The sequence below is a fragment of the Dermacentor silvarum genome, chromosome 5 (assembly GCF_013339745.2).
Source record: "Dermacentor silvarum isolate Dsil-2018 chromosome 5, BIME_Dsil_1.4, whole genome shotgun sequence".
Lineage (NCBI taxonomy): Eukaryota > Metazoa > Arthropoda > Arachnida > Ixodida > Ixodidae > Dermacentor > Dermacentor silvarum.
Window position 1 is genome coordinate 88,341,746 of NC_051158.1, and position 13,933 is coordinate 88,355,678.

General features: G+C 46.7%; 2 pseudogenes; one reads left to right on the forward strand and one right to left on the reverse strand.

Annotated features, from left to right (window-relative positions):
* Window positions 1-901: 901 nt before the first annotated feature.
* LOC119454217 (putative nuclease HARBI1) lies at window positions 902-2,455 on the forward strand (annotated as a pseudogene).
* Window positions 2,456-3,888: 1,433 nt separating this feature from the next.
* LOC125945734 (uncharacterized) lies at window positions 3,889-4,608 on the reverse strand (annotated as a pseudogene).
* Window positions 4,609-13,933: the final 9,325 nt, after the last annotated feature.

A 13,933-nucleotide genomic window follows, 5' to 3' on the forward strand; every position in this document is an offset into this window, starting at 1 on the left:
TAGCGCGCTCCGAACTCCAAAGGAGCACGCTCGAGTGCGCTCGAGTGCGACGCCTTCGGAGTGGTGGCTTGCTGGGCTAGTTGGTTCATTGCAACTTGTGTAACAGCGCGAAAAACAAGGAAGGTACGACGATACAGACAGAGTGAAAAGAGCGCTGTTTTTTTTTTTTGCCAGCGGAAAAAACCCGTACTTTATCGCTGCTAATTATTTTCCCACACGACTGTTCCAATAACAGCACGAACAGGAAAGGTGTCAAGAGGAGCAGCGCTCTTTTCACTCTGTCTGCATCATCGTCGCTTCCTTATTTTTCGCGCTGCTACACAAGTTGCCTTCGGAGCTTAACGGCGATTTTCGCCGACTGCTTTCGGGTGCACGAACGCGCCGTCTGGCGAATGTTATGTTGCTTCCGCATCCGCTATCGCACTTCGTGCGCTTTTCGAAAATGGCCCCGCCGACCGTACTCCTGCAGTTCATGTTAGGCGATGAAGTGGTAGAACTTGACGCGTGGCGACGGAGGCAGCAGCAGCGGCTTACGTATGCGATGCAAGCTGTTCGTGCTTTTCTCAGAGGTGCCCTATCACAGGATTTATTTCTGCTCCGCGGTATGCCGACTGATGACTCATTGCAGATCTTCTGCTTCTTCTTTCTGGGGTTTTACGTGCCAAAACCAGTTCAGATTATGAGGCACGCCGTAGTGGAGGGCTGAACATTAATTTTGACCACATGGGGTTCTTTAACGTGCACTACAACGCAAACACACGGGCGTTTTAGCATTTCGCCTGCATCGAAATTGATTGCAGATCGCAAGAGGATAGAATGCCGTATGATCCGAGGCATCCAGAATAATGTCATCAACGTTGCGCCCAGATACACAGACACACAATTCAAAGAGCACTTCAGGATGGACAGAAACACTTTTGAGGTAAGTAGTCCTGTCAGTTTGAAATAACGCACGCGGTTTAATCTGCCCCCCCCCCCCCCCCCCCCCGTAACTGACGCCTCTGCCTTGCAGTCATCGACAGTCCGTGGATTATTTTTGCAGAAGGTCGCTGTACACAGAACTGCATGTGTTTCGCGAGGACCAAGTTATTGTATCAGATTTATTATGTTGGAACTAGTCTACTAGGAATATCAGTGCTCACTGCACAGGTCTTATTGACGCTAAGCGCACTAAGCACAAGCTAGCAATCATTACCAAAACTGTGCTAGCTGTTTGCTTCAAGGTCCTGTTGCAGACCACGCAGGAGAGACTCACCATTGAAAGGACACCAAGGATACCTCTCCATACAAAGGTGTTAATGGCTCTGTGGCTGCTTGGCAACCAAGAGTCCTTCCGAGGTGTTGGCGACCGTTTTGGGATCAACAAGGGCCTGCTGCACTACGTTGTTAATAACATCATTGAACTCTGGGCAGGTGCAGCACCGGACTTTATCCAGTGGCCTTTGTCACTGCAGGATGTAGCCAATGAATTCTACCGAAAGTGGCGGTTTCCTGGAGTTGTCGGTGCTGTGGACGGTTGCCATATCGCTATCAAAGCCCCAGAGAACGAGCAGGATGCTTATTACAACGGGAAATAGTTTCACTCAATCATCCTGCAGGGGTGCTGTGATAGCAACGTGGCATTCACCCATGTGCACGCAGGCTCTCCAGGAAGAATGCACGATGCCAAGGTTTTCAGTGCATCAGGCCTGGACAAGCTAGTAGAGAGCTTACCAGCAAACTTCCATATTGTTGGCGACTCGGTCTGTGCACTGTCTGTCGGACTGATGCGGCCTTACAGGAATAATGACCATCTAAGTTCACAAGAAATAAAATTAAATGAAAGACTAGGCGCAGCAAGATCAGTGATTGAGCGTGCGTTCGCACAGCTAAAGGGCAAATTCAGGCGCCTGAAATATCTTGACATGAAAGGCACTGCACTCATTAGCAAATATGTGCTGGCATCATGTGTTCTGCACAACATCATTCTTATGTCAAAAGATTCCTTTGATTGTGAGAGCATGGAGGAGGAAGGTGATGATGACGATCCATCGTTTGATGGGAACTCCAGAGGAGTTTTGGAGAGCAGGGGCGCACTTAAGCGCCGAGCAGTAATGATGGCTTTGTAGAAAACAGGCATGAAAACAAACAGATACTGGCAGCTTGAGCATTTACCCATGTTTGTATTAACCACTGTTTATTGCATTTTGGTAAACAATAATAGTCATAACAAAAAACATTTCATGTACTGCCCTTGAACATTTTTATGTGAATGTGAATTGTAGGTACAAATAAAACATTGATGAAATAAACTGAGTACTTGCACCTCTTACGTAAAGCAAAATATGAACACAAATGACACTGCTTCGTGTGTGTGACTAGTGTTTGTACTTCAAATAGCATTGCTCTTTCATGTATTTCCATTGAGATGTGCAGCAACATACATGGGAACATGTGATTATATTTCACTTTGGTAAACAATAATAGTAATTAGAAAAACATTTCATGCACTGTCCTCGAACATCTTTATGTGAATGTGAATTGTTGGTATAAATAAAACACTTATGAAACTGAGTACTTGCACCTCTTTCGTAAAGCAAAATATGAACACAAATGACACTGCTTCGTGTGTGTGACTAGTCTTTGTACTTCAAATAGCATTGCTCTTTGGTGTATTTTCATTGAGATGTGCAGCACCATACATGGGAACAGGTGATTAGCCTGTATAACATTCTTCAAATCCTTACAAGATATATGAATTGTTGGTATAAATAAAACACTTATGAAACTGAGTACTTGCACCTCTATCGTAAAGCAAAATATGAACACTAATGACACTGCTTCGTGTATGTGACTAGTGTTTGTACTTCAAATAGCATTGCTCTTTCGTGTATTTCCATTTAGATGTGCAGCAAGAATAATGGGAACAGGTGATTAGCCTGTATAAAATTTCAAATCCTTACAAGATATACCATATCGGCATAAGGCACTACATAGAAACCACTTTCGTTCCCAGAAGGTTTTCTGTTGAGCCAACGAGCAAAATATGCTCTCAAAAAACTCCTAAAATGTTGCAACTACACGGCAACTATGTATGTCAATATATATATATATATATATATATATATATATATCAACACAAAGAAATCCAATGCCACAAGCAAGCAATTTCAGCACAGAACTATTTGAACCAGAGCAAGCAGCAAGCTGATTGTTTTGAAACTGACAAAAAAAAACAGCAGGCTGCCAATAAAGCAGGTGTGAAAGCGTTATAAATGTCAAAGATAGCAACCACCAAGAAAAGTCTGCTGCAACAGAAAGGTAGAGGGGGTTGTGTCACAGGTAAAAACTTCAGCACACATCTATTTTGACACAAAGAGCCTAAAAAACATTTTTGAAAATGGAACGAACGGCAAGCTGCCAAGTATGCAAAAAAATTATTCTCTAGCATGAAAAGACAATGTAGAAACCATTGCAAGGCACAAAAATAAAAGGCAACCCGAACAGCAGAACAAAGCTTCTTGTCCATTTAAACAAATTAAGATTTTTGGTACCAGCGGGATCCCATCTGAATACCGATCAGACACAAGTGACAACACACTTAGAAGTGCAGGTAATGCCTATTGATTAATCTGCAGTTTACTGAAATAAACTTTACTATTTTACATTCAAAGTCAGTCATTCCTCAAACCACATTTCTTGTTTTAAAAATCTAGAATTTTGAAATAATTTATAAGGTTCACAGCATACGTTCTGCAAACTTTCTAAAAGCTTTTCATTAACCATAGCAAAACAAAATTGTCGAATGTACATCCTGAGTGTGCATTCCACAGTCAGGCACCTAGGCAGTGAAACAAGCCGCAAAACAAAACAAAAAAACGTGTTCCTGTGGTCCGGAAAATAACTGAATTAATTAATAAACATCTTAACTGGTGCTCTCCGCTTCAGCATTTTCAGCTTCATTCTTTGCATTTTCAGTTGTTGCTTGTAACGTTCGCGTTCTTCATCCTGCCATGCCTCCATGTTGCTCAGGATGTCTTGCAGCAGAGTTGCTGGTGTTTTACGGCATTTTGCCTTGGCAGCAACTTGTGCCGCATTGTGTTGGGAGGAACGCTCATCAGAAAAACTGAGTGTTCGCACCAGTGGCTCCATGAGTTTCCTGAGCCACTCCCAAGAGCTGTACACCAACGTGGCTGATCTGGAGGGCTGCGTAGGCATACTTGATGAAATTGGTGCTTGGTACTCTGCACTTGAAGACAAGTTGTCCATCTCCCTGTAGAAGGGCCACACGATCCTTCGTATCCCTTCCGCTCTTCCGCTTGTGTTGCCGATGTTTTCATAGGTTCTTTTGAGCCCTTTAACTTTCGTCTCGCAATCAGAGGCTGTTCTCAAATGGCCGCACTCCCTCTATTCTGTGCTTATTTGAATCCAAATATATTTTCTCTTTTTCTTCCTGTCATGAAAATCTAGCATGTGACGGTGGTAGCATGCAATCAAAAGAAGAACCTCAGCGTGGGACCAGTTTGTGGCATCCCTTGGTGTACCAGCTTCAGCACGGTGAAAGCTGGAGCCTTTCTTAAATGAAAGTGTTAATATCAGTATCTGTGATGAGAACTGAAGAGAAAACATCCCATAACATGCCTGCACACAAACTGCGATGTGGACAAAACTTCATATATTTTTCATCAGCAGTGACAATGGTCCAACAAGCGTCCAACATCTTCATGGCTATGCACTTGCCCTTAACAAACCTTTCCTCCCATCAGCTACTCAAGAGTGGAACAGTCTACCCGCAGCTGTCATTCTCGAGCATGACGCAGATAAATTTAGAGTGTCGTTATCATCAGCTTTTCTTTGATCCTCATACTAACTAGTCTTTCAATAAAAGCTTGTATGCTTCTCACTTTTTTTACTAACATGTATACAGTGTCGGGTTTAAAGAATGATTGTAATTTTGTTCCTCATTGTACGCGCTTTGCATCTCATTGCCTGTAATATTATCGATACGTTTATTATTCAACATTATTTTTATTCTTCTCATTATCTTATTCCTTAATATCTTCTATAAATGTTATTAGTACCCACGATATCATTGACAGCAACTATATTATCTTGTTTCACGTGAATTTGTTCTGCTGTTCTTCCAAATATTACATTTGTGTTATGACATGTCCTTTGGTATGTCATAACACCCCCGCCCCCTTTTGTAATGCCTTGTAAAAGGCCCTTAAGGTACAATAAATGATGATGATAATGATGAGGTACACCATTTAAAAATTATGTGTGGAATTACTGTTGTAATTGTGGTCTCCCGTCATGTCTCAGTCGGTACTCTCATCGGTCACCCAGAGTTCATAATCGTTCATGTGGTCACCTGGGAAATAAAAAAATGGAACATATGCTGCATTACTGCTACGTTACCATTTTACGAGGTGGCACTACTTAAAGCTATAATAACAGAAATAACAATTACAAATAACAGAACAAAAAGATATGTATTCAGTTTAGCAATGCTGGGTGAAATATCTGCACACAAAGTCTGTAAAATGATACAGCAATAAACTTAGATTAAAATGTTTATATTTCATTTACTGTAGCAATGCTGGATTTAAGAGCGAAATCTACCTCAGGAAACCTCGTTACAACACAACGCATACTGATCATGATTGCAAAATTCTGGAGTACTCTGCCACTTAGACGGACACGTATGCTAACTCATTTTGTCCGACCAGTTAACCATTGGAACAGGCTCAATGAAAAGCAAGTGCAAGTGAACATGTATTTTATTTCATGTTGTAACCCCCCCCCCCCCTGGGGGCTCTAACGCCCAAATTATGGGCGCTGCAGGGTAACTTATGAATAAATAAATAAATAAATAATAAAAACATACAATCCGCCAAAAGGCAGAAAAAGCGAGTGCTTGACAAGGCGGCCACTGAATTTAATGCGTCGTCAGCAATCAGACCGACGCAGCGTGATGATCAACTTTACGCTAGCAGAAAAAAAGGTGCTTGTGAGTGGCCGGGTTTGGCAACACACATAGCCTGACGCGGATACTACATTATAGTCACAATGTACAGGTACAACAAATGATGTATATTAGGTGGACACGATGCCTTCGTGGAAAATTACGCGCTTACAGTGAAAGGTGAAATGAAGTGCGAAAGATGGAATTTCGTGACCCCAAGAACTACCAGCAAGGCATACTCACAGCCTTCGTTTCCTGGCTCTGCAAGTGACATTGAAGGGCCGTTAGTATCTGGAAACAAAAAAAGAAAAGCAACACATCTTTCGAGCACATCAGAATGTAAAAAGCAGATAAACACGGTGCTAATACGTGCAGCGGTTAACTAATTGCGCAGATGGGGTGAAGGATAACACAAAGCACTTTACCTGTCTTCGGGTTTATCCTAGTGAGTTATTCTTTACGTAGCTTGCACCATTAGTCAACAACCGTCCCAATGCACCGTCTGGTCCTTGAAGATGTTCCTCTTTTATTAGTACTCACCGAATATGTGCACTACGCCATCTGAAGGCAAAGAACCCTCCACCGACGTCACTTCAACTGCCCCAACCTCTTCCATGATAACATGAGGACCTGAAGAAGTCGTACACATGAATGTAGCGATGAGAAGGTGCCAAACTGCGACTATTCGGTTACGTGCCTGTGCGTCTGGCAAGTAATGATCGGGCCGTCATTTGCGGTTCGCGCCAAGCGCAAACCGCGCCAACACGCTAAGGTCCCCATCTCGCCTGAGAGCAGCTTCAGACGCCGGGCTGCACGGCGGCGGGAAGAACGAGTGGGCAAGGAGAACGGACTTGCATCAGTGGAAAGAGTAGGAAACAAGTCATTTTTCCCGAAGCCGTAGCCCTGCGGCGTATTTCTATTTCAGCCCCCGTACAGCGCTCGACCGCTGGCGCCGCGCTGCGCCGCTCGCGCGTACCATGTTTCTAGCCGCCGCCGTTGGAACGGAGGAGGCGTTGACGGAGAACACGCTGGGTTGGGGCTGACTAGCCTGCTGTTAGGGGATCGGTGGTATTCCTAAATAAAAGCATCGCTGTTTTGATGATCCAAATATAATCTCACTATCAGGGAGGGAGCAGTCTACCTGACTAGCCGGCGCGCGCTCTCGCGCACCGTTTCCAGGGTGGGGCGCGTAGAGCGCGCTCCGTAATCACGCACCGGAAGTCGCTTTTTAGCCGTTAAGTTTAAAAGAGCTCACTCTGCTGGCTAGGGTGCGCTCGAGCGCCTTACCTTAACGCGCCCATTGTGAAGAAGAGCGTGCTGCCCAGCGTCACAATTATTTGTTTTTCATCGCTTGCCCAGTGAATGTGCCTCTGTGCGCATATACGCAGTATATTGAGTGTGTTGTGTACTCCAAGGTGCTTGCCGATTGTTTCTACTGGAGCTAACAGCGATCGCAGATGGATATCGTAACGACACCACAACAATCGCACTTTGGCAGGTGATGGCTCTAGTGTGCAGTTATGAAATGAGACATCGGACGCAGGAAGGTGTTGCAACTGTTTAGTGTGCAGTGCTTGTGATGCAGAAATGTCATCATCATGGGTCTAGAAAAGCGAGAGATTCTCAACGCTGACCGTGTTAGCGACACGGCCGCTCCGATACATAGCCGATGGCAGAGAAGTTATCTCAAATGACAGCTGCGATACGTTGTCGTTGGAAAACACTACGCACTCCTCAGCATCGTCGTCCACCACGGCGCATCGACACCTTGCAAGTAGCTACAGTGACTTGCCGATAATTCTTTGCTGTGTGCTACGTCGCCACAATGCAGGCAATGAAACCATGTTGTGGGGCCACCACAGCCCGAGAAGATATATGTATAAGCCAGCGATAGTCGGCGCTCAGTACATCGCCGATGACAGTGCGTTGTGCGTGTTTTATCTCGGCGGTCAAGATTGTTTATGCCTCTCTGCTCAGCACCGCGTAGCTGTTGCCGAACAATAAGTTGGGCGTGGCTCAATTGTGGTGCGTGTGCGCACAAGAGTTTCATGCCTCGCGCCGGGCGTGACCTATGGTTTTGATTGATAGGCGCACTCCTGCCAAACTCGTACATCGCGAAACCCCTCTCGAGTTGAACTCGGGAACATGGCGACGGCAGCAGCAGCCTGTGTCATCGCATCCATCGACAGCAAGCGTCAATAGACCGTCTGGACCCGTTCACCTACATGACCGACGTAGAGTTTCAACGTCATTGGCGCCTTTCCAATACGTCAGTGCGCTGGCTGTGTAGCAAGTTAGACGAAGACGCTCGTCTGCGAAGACAGCGTGGCGGGCAAATTATGCTTTCGGAGCACAGCTAGATTGGTGTGATTAGGCTGCAGAATAAGAGTTCGTGCGATCGCTTCGGCTCTCTCCGGCTTCAAGCGCTGTGCGTCCACCATGTCGCAGCGCCAGGCCAGGTCCGGCGGCGTCATCGGAGTACTGGGGCACCTGCGAGGACCTAGGGTTCCAACCGGATTGGTCCTATTGTAGTGCTCACATTGCACATAAAAACTCAGAATGGACGCCAGGCTGCCTTCCGCTGCAACAGGTGCCGAAAGAAGTTTTTTGCAGTTGCACGGTACCGCTGCACTCTACAGGAAGAGAGGCGAAGGAAGTTACTTCGCCAACGCTGACCGCCTCGGCCGTCCGAACGTCCACCTCTTTAGGCGGCAAGCGATTTGGCTCACGTACTGCGTGAGCAATAGCGTAGACGTGTGGCTGTTGAAGGAGATGACCAGCGACATGTTTCCTTTATCGAAGCACGCCATCGCCGACTGAAAGAACTACGCCCGTGAAGTCGTGATGGGCGAGCTGCTGGCGTGACCTCCACTCGTGGGCCTCAGGAAGATAGTGCAAATTGACGTGTGCCTTCTTCGCGGCAACCAAAAGTAAAATCGAGGCCGCCTGATGAAGGGCGACAACGTTCCACCGAGCCGCCAATATTACGGCAATGTTAAAAGATCGTGCGCCATGGGTCTTCGGCGTGGTCTGCGCTACCACAGTAGTGCTGCGACCTTTCAAGGTTGACCGACGAGACGCATCCATTATTGCAGCCAATGTTCAACCGAGGGCCATTATTCGCCGTGACGAATGGGCCGCATAGAACTGTATTCCAAATTTAGTGGATGCTAACGAGGTGAGCTTTAATCTGAACTGGGAGACAGTCAACCACAGCGTGAGGTTTGTGGGCCCCATCACGGGCGTTCAAACGCAAAAAAAATTATTTTTATTGTCAAAAAGTGACACGCCACCTGATCAGCGGTGGTTACAGGGTAACTGCACCGCTGCTGGAGTCCTTCCTGGCATAGATGTGGTGGTAGTCAATTAAGGGCCACATACGCTGCAAAGACCCTTTCTTGCGTTTGTTAGAAGCCACGGATCGCTCGAGCTACCCAGTACAAAGACTATTTCCTGCGGTTGTTAGAAGCCATCGCTCGGCGCTAGCCAGTATGAAGGTGCATCACACAGTGAAAGAAATTAAAGCGTAGTTTTCTGACCCTTGTATGAGTGCTTTCCGGTATTCGTGAGTGCTTACACGGTAAGCGCGTGGCAAACCACTTCTGCGCTAGCCGACACTCATTTACTTTAGCGCGAGCAACGAGATGTCAGTTGAAAGCCCAATGTGAAAACTAGGCGCACACCAATCTGTGCTCGGAAATGGGAGCGCAAGCACGCAGCGAGCCGCACCAATTCAATCCAGAGGAAGAGACGGAGCAACGAGCAATCTGATGACAGCCAAGTGCGAAAATCAAGCGCACAGCGATCTGTGCTCGGAAATGTTAGCGCAAGCACGTAGCGAGCCACGCCAATCCAATCCAGCGGAAGAAAAAGGAGGGCGAGCGTCCCCGCGTGTTTTAACGCGAAACGTATTAAACGGTAAATTAGTCTAATACACATTCAGTGCACATCTTGTAAACATTAGAATGCTTATAACCTACATGAATGTGACTAATATTATCGTACTAAATACATTTATTTTATAACTTGCTTGTGCCTGTAATGCACTCGGTGGAACGACAAACAAGTGAAAGAAGGCACGACCATGCACCGACGGTATGATCACGTGAGCCCCAGTTTGTCGACCACCCATATGGCAACGCCCAAGAGATGACAGCCACCCAGAATGAATAAAGGTGAACCAATGAAACTGGAGGCGTGCTGACGGACAAACTTTGTCTTGTTACCATTAGTTCTTTCATCTTGGGGCGTCGCCAGAGCTCGTGAAAATCCCCAGTTTCGCCAAACTCGGCGCATCCTGCATAGCACCCCTGGTTTGTAAGCACGCCAGGAAAACCTGATATTTTAAAATGACAATGACATCGGCTGTAATACATGGCGCTGGAATCAAGTAAGAAAACACACGAATAGAACACAGGTGCATACAGCGAACAGTGCGATATCTTGTCACACCCTGTAAGCATATCGCTTTGTTTTCTGCTATTTTCTCTCTTTCCATGCAGATTTCATGAGTATTCTGAACAATCCGTACTATATATGTACACCCTAATGGGGATAGGATTTGAGTTAATGAGACAGGGTTCTGTTTTGCAAGCACGCCAGGAATACCTGGTATTTTGAAATGACAATGAGAACGGCTGTGATAGACGGTGTTGTAATTTTCAAAGAAGGAAACACATGGATAGAAAGCAGGCGCGTCCGGCGAACAGTCCGAAGTCTTCCCACGTCTCGTGAACAGTTCACATTGCTTTGTTTTCTGTCTCTCTATGCAGATTTCATGGGCATTCTGAACAATCTGTACTTTATTTGTAGACACTAAGAGTGTTACCATGAAGACTTCTAGCGGACGTTCGGTGCGAACGCGGGCAAAACGCCGACGGCGTTGACAACAGTTCTGCGCGTTACTGGTGCGGCGGCATGTCCAAGTTTATACAGCTGATAAAACTATTATCCCTACTCCGTATAGTTCTCTAATAATTTGCTATCGCAATTGGTGCTTCGCCTTTCGGGTGAAACTGCGACAAATATTTTATATAAATCCGCATTTGGTGCCACAGCTAAACGTCGCCTCCCCTCCCTCCCTCCCTCCCTCCCTCCCGTCCCCCCCCCCCCCCCCGGCATTTCGCGCCACGGAAGAAGTCGCGTTTGCTCTCTATCTACGGTGATTGTAACGGAGGAAAGAGACGCAGCCGTTCAGGGAGCACGGCGCAGAACGCGCGTTTGCTCTCCGACGTGCGTTCGTTCCCAGTGAAAGCGCGCGTCCCTCGCACCCTTTCACTCGAACATACAGCGTTCGGAGCGCGGCGACGATTTCATCGCCGTTGACGTCATACAGAACCTCACGGCGACGGCAACAGCGACGGCAACGGCAACGGCGACGTCGACGGCGACGTCGACGCCGACGGCAGAAATCCGCTTTCGAGTGTCCATATAATTGCTATCGCAATAATAAGATGACTGAGTTTATTACTAGTATCGCGAAGAAACAATTGTCATCTAATCGAGACTTGACTAAGCACAGCCCACAGAAAGACACCACGAAAAGAAATGCACAAGCAACACAGTGTTGTGTGTGTGTGTGCTCAACTGTCACGGCGTGTTTCGTGCACTTTTCTTAGACATGAATCACAATCTCACAAACTGATTGAGGCTCCAGCCTCCGAGATTCTGCTCATATTTGATTACCCCTTTCGACTCTATTTTCTCTGGATGTACAAGTCAGCAGTGAATGTGTCAGCGCTGGAAGTAACACCAAGGGCCAGAATCCTCTCTTGCTATGTTTCTGAATAATATACCTAGAACCGTGATTTCTTTATTTGATAAACTTTTGTTTCGCCATTTTTAGCTTGCATGTTTGTCATGGCTTCATCATTTCTCTTTCCAGGAACATGGGCAAAAGAGAGATTATTGGTCTGCAATCCGCCCACGCCAAGCCATAAGAAGCTCAACGGACACCCTAATGACAACAGATCCTCTTGAACTACGTGCCTCACAATGAAATGTTTACGAGTTTACCAGACAGAGGGTAGTGAGCCCTATCAGGAAATTAGCAGTCTACAGTTCCGTATCACACCGAGCGCAAATGCTAAAATTCGACAAACAAGCTTACTTGCCTTTAAGGCCGTTTTATGACAAACGGTGAAGTAACAAGTTGAATCCCAAGTTGTTGTTTTTTCTAGTCATTAGAATCATGACGACCAGAACAAAACATGGAAGCAAGCTCCTACGTGGTAATGCACAATGTCTGTCATCTGCTCCTTGCAGATAAGCTCGGCGGGCAATACCACCACGTATCACATGCTAACTCACAACGATAAATTGTTACATGGAAATGCTAGAAAATTAAAACGATCAAAAATGCTCAATAGAATTTTGAGGAAATCATATTTAATTTAGAATGAATCTCTGGCAGTCACTCTTAGATGGTTCATGAACAGTTAGCATGAAAGCACTAACTAGGCTAGCCCTGCACAGCAAGATAAGAGATTGCTAGAAAAGGCAAGCTTACTGGCGTATACACATTTCACACACACCACCAATCACTAAAACAATTTTTCTTTCTCTTTAAACAACAGATGACAAACCTGAGCACAGTGTGTTCCCAAAAGGTTATTGAAATATGCTCGCAGCACAGTAAGTTCAGCTTAACATTGAACCAGTCAACAGTGGACGTGCAAGGTAAGCCTCAGCATAAGAACTTGTCTTCGTCACGGCGCTCACAAACACGTTTGCTTGTTGAAACGTTTGCTCCAGGCTGAAGCTTCCCTTGTTCACCACTATTACTCAATTTAGGTGATTATCTCATTGCAACCTATTAGCCTTGTTTGAATACATAAACCTATCTTGTTTTCAACATCAAACCGTAAATTGCGTTTTCCAAGGATCTGTGAGCATTCATTTGGCTTGCCTAGATGTTTATTCAGTTTGTAGCGAAGAAGACTGGCGCCCTGTGTGACTGGCGCGCCCTGTGGACGCACTATCATCATCGGCCCGCCGACGAAGACGGGCTCGCGCTCTCGGTGTCCGACGCTCAACTGAGACGGTCGCGTTTCTGAGTCGTCAATAAACCCCATTACATATTTGGTGGAGCTGTGCTGGGTTCTACTTCCCCAACCCTGGAACTACGCAATCGGACGCTGCCGGCCATCATGCCTGACGACGCCAGCCAAACAACACCTCCGGCACCGCCAACATTGATTTGTCCTGGCCCCGTGCGTCAACGCGATCCTCCCATCTTCAGCGGCTCCGACGAATACGACGTCGAAGATTGGCTCTCGATCTACGAGCGGGTGAGTGCCCCCAATAAATGGGACGATGCTACGAAGCTCAGCTACGCCAACTTCTATCTCACGGGTGTCGCTAGCGTGTGGTACCACAACCACGAATCCGACCTTCGCACCTGGTCAGATTTCAAGGCGCGCATTACGCAAGTGTTCGGTCGCCCTGCGGTGCGGAAGCTCCGTGCCGAAGAGCGCTTGCGCAGCCGTTCCCAGCAACCCGGTGAGAACTTCACCAAGTACATAGAAGATGTTGTAGACCTTTGTAAGCGCGTCGATCCATCGATGACTGAGTCTGACAAGATCCGTCACGTGATGAAGGGAATCGAAGACGACGCATTCCAAATGCTCCTCTCGAAAAGCCCGCGGACCGTGGTCGAGGTCGCTGAACTTTGTCAGAGTTACGACGAACTCAGGCGGCAACGTCTGCTCACTCGACGTTCTTCTGTTCCCGATGCTTCCGTTGCAAGTTTAGCCGCTGTCACTAACAACGACTATCTGCTCGGCGAAATCAAGGAATTTATACGCTCCGAAGTCGCCCGCCAGCTATCCCTACTCACCGCCGTCCCCGGACCTACGCCGTCCTTGGCTCCTCCGTTGCGTCAAATGCTCCAAGAACAAGTGTCCGAAGCCATACAGTCTCCTCGTGCAGCGCCACCATTGTCTGTACCTCTCAGCTACGCCGAGGTTGCAGCACGGCCACCCCCAT